We start from the raw sequence: 7,639 nt of genomic DNA on the forward strand, positions 1-7,639 counted from the left end.
ATGGATTCACCAAGGGAAGGTCATGCCTGACTAATCTAATCGCCTTTTATGATGAGATTACTGGTTCTGTGGATGAAGGGAAAGCAGTGGATGTATTGTTTCTTGACTTTAGCAAAGCTTTTGACACGGTCTCCCACAGTATTCTTGTCAGCAAGTTAAGGAAGTATGGGCTGGATGAATGCACTATAAGGTGGGTAGAAAGCTGGCTAGATTGTCGGGCTCAACGGGTAGTGATCAATGGCTCCATGTCTAGTTGGCAGCCGGTATCAAGTGGAGTGCCCCAGGGGTCGGTCCTGGTGCCGGTTTTGTTCAATATCTTCATAAATGATCTGGAGGATGGTGTGGATTGCACTCTCAGCAAATTTGCGGATGATACTAAACTGGGAGGAGTGGTAGATACGCTGGAGGGGAGGGATAGGATACAGAAGGACCTAGACAAATTGGAGGATTGGGCCAAAAGAAATCTGATGAGGTTCAATAAGGATAAGTGCAGGGTCCTGCACTTAGGATGGAAGAATCCAATGCACCGCTACAGACTAGGGACCGAATGGCTAGGCAGCAGTTCTGCGGAAAAGGACCTAGGGGTGACAGTGGACGAGAAGCTGGATATGAGTCAGCAGTGTGCCCTTGTTGCCAAGAAGGCCAATGGCATTTTAGGATGTATAAGTAGGGGCATAGCCAGCAGATCGAGGGACGTGATCGTTCCCCTCTATTCGACATTGGTGAGGCCTCATCTGGAGTACTGTGTCCAGTTTTGGGCCCCACACTACAAGAAGGATGTGGATAAATTGGAGAGAGTCCAGCGAAGGGCAACAAAGATGATTAGGGGTCTAGAACACATGACTTATGAGGAGAGGCTGAGGGAGCTGGGATTGTTTAGCCTGCAGAAGAGAAGAATGAGGGGGGATTTGATAGCTGCTTTCAACTACCTGAAAGGGGGTTCCAAAGAGGATGGCTCTAGACTGTTCTCAATGGTAGCAGATGACAGAACGAGGAGTAATGGTCTCAAGTTGCAGTGGGGGAGGTTTAGATTGGATATTAGGAAAAACTTTTTCACTAAGAGGGTGGTGAAACACTGGAATGCGTTACCTAGGGAGGTGGTAGAATCTTCTTCCTTAGAGGTTTTTAAGGTCAGGCTTGACAAAGCCCTGGCTGGGATGATTTAACTGGGAATTGGTCCTGCTTCGAGCAGGGGGTTGGACTAGATGACCTTCAGGGGTCCCTTCCAACCCTGATATTCTATGATTCTATGAAGGCTGAGAGGTCTCCAAGTTCATAAAAAGAAAGAAAAAAAAATAGAAAAAGGAACAAAACGTTTCTAAGGTTATAAGGGGTTGGATCTCTGCACCTCTCGGCCTTTGGATTCCCCTGGAGCAGGAACTGTAGCTGCAGTTGAGGAACCAGGTGCTGGCGTAGATGGTCCAGCACGTTGGGCAAGCAGGGTTTACATGTACAGGAGACGAGTGAAGGCTGCATAGCCTGTCGACGTTGTGCTTCATTCCCCAGAGGGGATCAGTCCTGGGATCCTCGCAGTCAGTCTCTCTGAGGCTCTGTCTACACTGGCAGAATTACAGAACCAGGAGTCACAGTGCTGCTCAGAGAGCGCTGAAGGGAAACCGCTGTTGTGTGTTCACACTGTCAGCTGCCTGCACAATAGTGTGTTCACACTTGCGGCACTTGCTGCGGTATTCGGAGCGGTGCACTCTGGGCAGCTGTCCCACTGAGCATCTCTTCCTCTTCTGCCGCTAAGAGTTGTGGGAAGGTGGAGGGGGTCACGGGACATCCCGGGACCTGTCCCAATGCCCCGTGATGCCTTGCTTCGCATCCCAGCAATCCCTGTGCTTCCGTCCGCATTTGGCGCCATCTTTCAATGGTTGGTGTACTGCGCGCTCAGCCTCTTCGGGCAGCAGGAATGGATCCCGCGACGTTGACCAATATGCTCCTTTTTCTTACTAATACGTTGTAACGATGCTGCCTTTGGTGAGACACTTCTGAGAGTATCAACTGAGGACAGATTGCTCAAAGCAGGGCAGTTACAGCCCCAGGCTAGGGTTTCTCCACTTTGAAGGCACACGAAACCAGGCAGACAGAGAGGACTTTGGTCTCACCCCACGGGCTAACCACAAGTCACACAAGCAATTCCCTTAGACACTCCAGTTTCCCAGTATCTCCACCAATGCCATTTGTTATGGGGATGAATGGTTATGAAAACCAATACCCCAGTAAAAGAAAAAAGGTTCTCTCGATCCGAAAGGACCAAGTCCCAGACCCAGGTCAATATACAAATCAGATCTTACCCACAAATCACGCTGTTGCCAATCCTTTAAAATCTAAAATCTAAAGGTTTATTCATAAAAGGAAAAAGATACAGATGAGAGCTAGAATTGGTTACATGGAATCAATGACATACAGTAATGGCAAAGTTCTTGGTTCAGGCTTGTAGCTGTGATGGAATAAACGGCAGGTTCAAATCAAGTCTCTGGAGAACATCCACAGCTGGGATGGGTCTTTCAGTCCTTGGTTCAAAGCTTCAGTTTGCAGCAAGCTTCCTCCAGAAGTAAGAAGCAGGATTGAAGACAAAATGGAGGGGTTTTCAGGGCCTTTTATATCCCCTGCCATGTGGAAAGACACCCCTTTGTTCTTACTGGGTAAATTACAGTAGCAAGATGGAGTTTGGAGTCACATGGGCAAGTCACATATCCTTGCATGACTCAGTTCTTTAGAGGCTGACGCCATTGTTTACTTGTTAGTTTGAACATTCCCTGGAAAGCTCAGATGTGGATTGGCATCTCCCAAAGTTCATTGTCAATTAAATATTTCTTGATTGGGCACTTACTGAGAATAGTCCTTTCTCAAGAAGCTGACCAAATGCTTCACTGAGGCTACTGAGAATTAAACCACATTGAGATACAAGTACATAGCCAATATTCATACCTTCAACTACAAAAATGATACAGATATACAGATAGCATAATCATAATCATAACCTTTCCACAGACACCTTACTGGACCTCCTTTGTACAAGATTTGGTGGAAACATATAATGGTTGCAATGATCTATACGGTCACAGTTTATGTCAGTAACGTCAGGAGTGGCAGTGGAGTTATTCCTTAAACTACAAAAGCAAGAGGAGTTCGACATTGATCTCACCATGCATAGTAGCTGTTAGGATATAGATATTCAGGCCTGTCTGTAAAGGCCTAGACTCTAAGAATTTAGGTGTATTCTTATCACTTGGCTAGTTATAGAGGTATAAAAGAAAGAATCAAAATCACTGTCTGCCAGTGTAAGGGCCTTCTCTTACTGTGACAGTCTGAGGCCCTGTTCTTAGGGCTAAGCAACAGAGGCAGCCATAAGCTGGGAAGCGACCGGTCACCTCCTCACATTCCAAACTAGTCACATTGAAATAAGGTGCTATTGGGCTGTTAGGAATACAATCCTGTTCTGATAATGCCTATCGCCTCCAGAGAAAGGGAAGTGCCTAGAAGATGTAAAAGGAAACTTGGTTTGATAGCATCCTGTCTGGCAAGAACTCACTTATCATAGAATCACAGAATATCAGGGTTGGAAGGGACCTCAGGAGGTCATCTAGTTCAACCCCCTGCTCAAAGCAGGACTGATCCCCAATTAAATCATCCCAGCCAGGGCTTTGTCAAGCCTGACCTTAAAAACTTCTAAGGAAGGAGATTCCACCACCTCCCTAGGTAACACATTCCAGTGTTTCACCACCCTCCGAGTGAAAAAGTTTTTTCCTGATATCCAACCTAAACCTCCCCCACTGCAACTTGAGACCATGACTCCTTGTTCTGTTATCTGCTACCACTGAGAACAGTCTAGATCCATCCTCTTTGGATCCACCTTTCAGGTAGTTAAAAGCAGCTAGCAAATCCCCACTCATTCTTCTCTTCCGCAGACTAAACAATCCCAGCTCCCTCAGCCTCTCCTCATACGTCATGTGTTCCAGTCCCCTAATCATTTTTGTTGCCCTTCGCTGGACTCTCTCCAATTTTTCCACATCCTTCTTGTAGTGTGGGACCCAAAATAGCTGGGATGTGAAATCCTCATTTCTGTGTTGTTCTATCATTGTAGTCCCCCATTTCCCTATTGTTTGTCTGTATCATCTCTGTCTAGTTCTGTGATTGTTTCTGTCGGCTGTATAATTAATTTTGCTGGGTGTAAACTAATTAAGGTGGTGGGATATAATTGGTTAAATAATCATGTTACAATATGTTAGGATTGGTTAGTTAAATTTCAGGAAAATGATTGGTTAAGGTATAGCTAAGCAGAACTCAAGTTTTAGTATATAGTCTGCAGTCAATCAGGAAGTAAGTGGGTGGGTGGGGGAACAGGGAATGGGGGTGGGGAAACTGGGTATTGTTGCTCTCTGTTCATGCGAGAAGGACCAGGGAAGTAAGTGGGTGAAGGAATAAGCCCCCTAACACCAAGCTGTCACAGAGACCCACTGCTCCCATCCCTCAAATGGGTGTGCAGAAACATGCCAGCAGCGCTAAGGTAGCTCCCTGCCCACTCTGCCTCCCTCCCATCTTGCCGCGCTGCTCCCAGAAGTGGCCGGCATCTCCCGGCACCCCTCCTGCACCCCAACCCCTTGCCCCAATCAAGGTACCTCACTTTATGTTCATTTACTTCTCATTTCTTATAATATAGGAGGAGGAGGAACAAAAATAATGAAAAACAGGGGGAGAGAAGAAAGAATGTTCTTTTTCTTGAGTGGGTCCTGAGGGGGGCCCCCAAAAAATGAAGCTGCGCACAGGGCCCCACTAACTCTAAATCCTCCACTGTAGCAGGAACTTAGAAAGTCACACGGTCAACGGCAGGACTCGGGTTTGAAAAAGAGATTTTTTCCCCTCCCCTTCATGAGAAAGAAAGTGATACCACTTGTTCCTCTGGCTGAGGAGCTGGAAACCAGGCACAGATGACTGGTGTCTGCTGAAAGAGGTTGGGGGGCACAATTTCAAGGTTCAGCCCCACCCCCTAATGATCAACAGCCGCTCCCAGGTGTGAACAATGCAGGGAGGAGAAGCAGCAAAGGCAGCCCCCCTCCACTTCCCCCTCCAGCAGCTGCTGTGCAGGGAGGGAGCCTGGCCGCACCGCATGATGTAGCAGGGATGCTAACCCAGGTGGGGCTCATGACCCCACATTGCGCCCTCTGCAAGTGTTGCCGCTGAAATTAGGAGAACTCGTGAGTTCAAGGCACAGCTGCACAGCCAGAAAAAAGCCCAGCACTACACGCCCAGGGTGAAGGGGTGTGCTAAAGCCTGGCATTGAGCCAGAAACCTTCAGATCATCCATCTCATGCACTCCCAGCTGAGCTACTTTGGCAATGACTGGGCCAACCAGGAAGCCTTAATACACGTGCTGCACCTCATGCTAGGAAGATGTAAATCTGGATGTCACAACACAGGAGACAAACAGCGGACTTGACCCGGAGGGGCAGGCTGGGGTTTCCTATATCCCATTCACTCAAGCCAGCACCTGTCCCCTCGAAAGCTGTGACTGGCGCCCCCAGGTCAGCCAGAAAGAAGCAGAGGTTCTCACTGGAACAAGTCCGCCCACGGCTCGCAGGCATCTCCCAAGCCCACCACAGCACACCATCATAGCCAAAAAGGAGCCCACTCGGACTCAGCTTGGCTTATCTTCCTTTCACCCAGAACCATTCTTCTTCTCCTGGGCTGCAAGTAGCCATCTCTGGGAAGCCAAGAGGCAGGAACAGGATTCTACCTCCCAGCAGCCAACTCCACCTCCCCAGGCTTTGGCAGAATGAACGGTGGCGCTCTACTAACCCCACTTACCCTCACTGAGGAGCTTAGCTTCTGCCCTGCCTTCCTCAGCAAGACTTTCTTCTTTTGCCCCATTCCTGCCTCCCTTTCTCCTTTGGCAAGTCATGCAAAGGAGGCCAGCTGGAAGAGCTGGCCTCCATAGGCCAGCCTCCAAGGGCAGAGGAGGCCAAGCCACAAGGCTCCAAAAGGTGACTGGCCTAGATCCTCTAGCTTTCCCCAGCTGATGTGGGATGGTTTTTCAACTCATTTCACCACCCTCTGTCCTGCAAGGTTTGGGGTTATCCCAGGGACAGGCCAGTGGCAGAGACAAGTGTCTTGCTGGACAGCTAGGAAAAATAAGCCCCCATGTTTCTGCCCAGTTTCGAACAGGGTGCCTTTTGTGTGTTAGGCAAATATGATAACCGCTACACTACAGAAACTCTGTCAGAGTGCTCTGCCCCTCCCGTCAAATTCCATCCACTTCACTGGTGCCTGCCCTCGGACACAAAAACGGGTGAATTTGGAGAAAGTGGTGGCAGCCCTTTGATAGGTCAGCTGGTAGAGCAAAGGACTGGAGCCAGCACTCAGGAAGTCATCCTTATGTTGCTCTTGTGACTTCAGCTTGAAGGAGAGCTTCTTTTTCTTCCCCTTGCTGAGAAAGAGCAAGAGAAGAAAGACAGCTCAGGTGGGCCAATTTGGTGCACAAGCCCACGTTGTCTTTTACTGCTAGGGAACCCAAAATGAGGGACCCATGGTGGGTAAAGCACTGCAGCACTTCCAGAAAACAGCCCACTCCTGCACACAAAGGGACCAAAGAGAAGGCCAAAACCTGGGATTGAACCAAGTACCTCTAGATCTTCAGTCTAACGCTCGCCTGACTGAGGTACTTTGGCACCTGGAGGGCATCTTTTTGGCCTGCTGCTTCTCTGTCCAGGATGTTTTTGTCAGCCGTGCCACACAAAAAACGACATCATTGCGAGTGGCCCATGAAGGCAAGATGAATTTTTGCCTGCCTTACTCAGGTTGACTTGCTTCTTCACCCCATTCCTGCCTTAGTTCCTGGGTTACCTGGTGTGACGATGTGACTCAGCAGGGAGGGGGGAGTGTTGACCTGGGAATGTGCCCTGGGGATGGGAGACCTGAGAGCCTGTCACCTGAGCCAGGAGGGGGAGGGGGAGGTAACACCTCTGCCCAGGAATGTGGACGGAGACTGCAGCAGGGAACCTGCTAGGTGGGTTTAGTTTTCAGTTTGGGGCTGGGGAGAGGAACACAGGGAACCCCAGGGCTGGGGTCTAAGCTCCCTGCTCCCCCAGAAGGACGTGATTGAGGGGTCCTGGTTGTACCCACAAGCTCTGTTGTGGACTGTGTTCCTGTGGTCCAATAAACCTTCTGTTTTACTGGCTGGCTGAGAGTCTCAGTGGATCCCAGGAAGAGGGGTGCAGGGCCTGGACTCCCCCACACTCCGTGACACCTGGTGGCTGAAGGCGACTGGGGCCCAGCGGCACTGGGAGGAAGTTGGGCAGCTAGACCCCGGCAGCAAGATTCTTTCAACCCCACCATGTTGTCCCAGCTTCACCTACTGGCTGCCAGGGACTTGGAGCCCACTAGCGTAGCGGAAGGAAGTGGACAGATCCACCCTCGCCTTGGCGCTCAGGCTCATTAAACCATATCTTTAATCGATGATGGCCAACGAGAGACCGACATCGCTTGCTATTTTATCACTTGAAAATGCCATTGGCCAGTGTTTCGATCTCTCTAATGCTGAGCTTCAGTTCATGAGGACAAAGGCGCGAAAGCGACCTTTGAACTAAAGGACTCCGGTTAACGGTCTAACACTGTTTCTCACTGTAACTCTAGTTAA

The sequence above is a fragment of the Eretmochelys imbricata genome, chromosome 28 (genome assembly GCF_965152235.1).
Source record: "Eretmochelys imbricata isolate rEreImb1 chromosome 28, rEreImb1.hap1, whole genome shotgun sequence".
NCBI lineage: Eukaryota > Metazoa > Chordata > Testudines > Cheloniidae > Eretmochelys > Eretmochelys imbricata.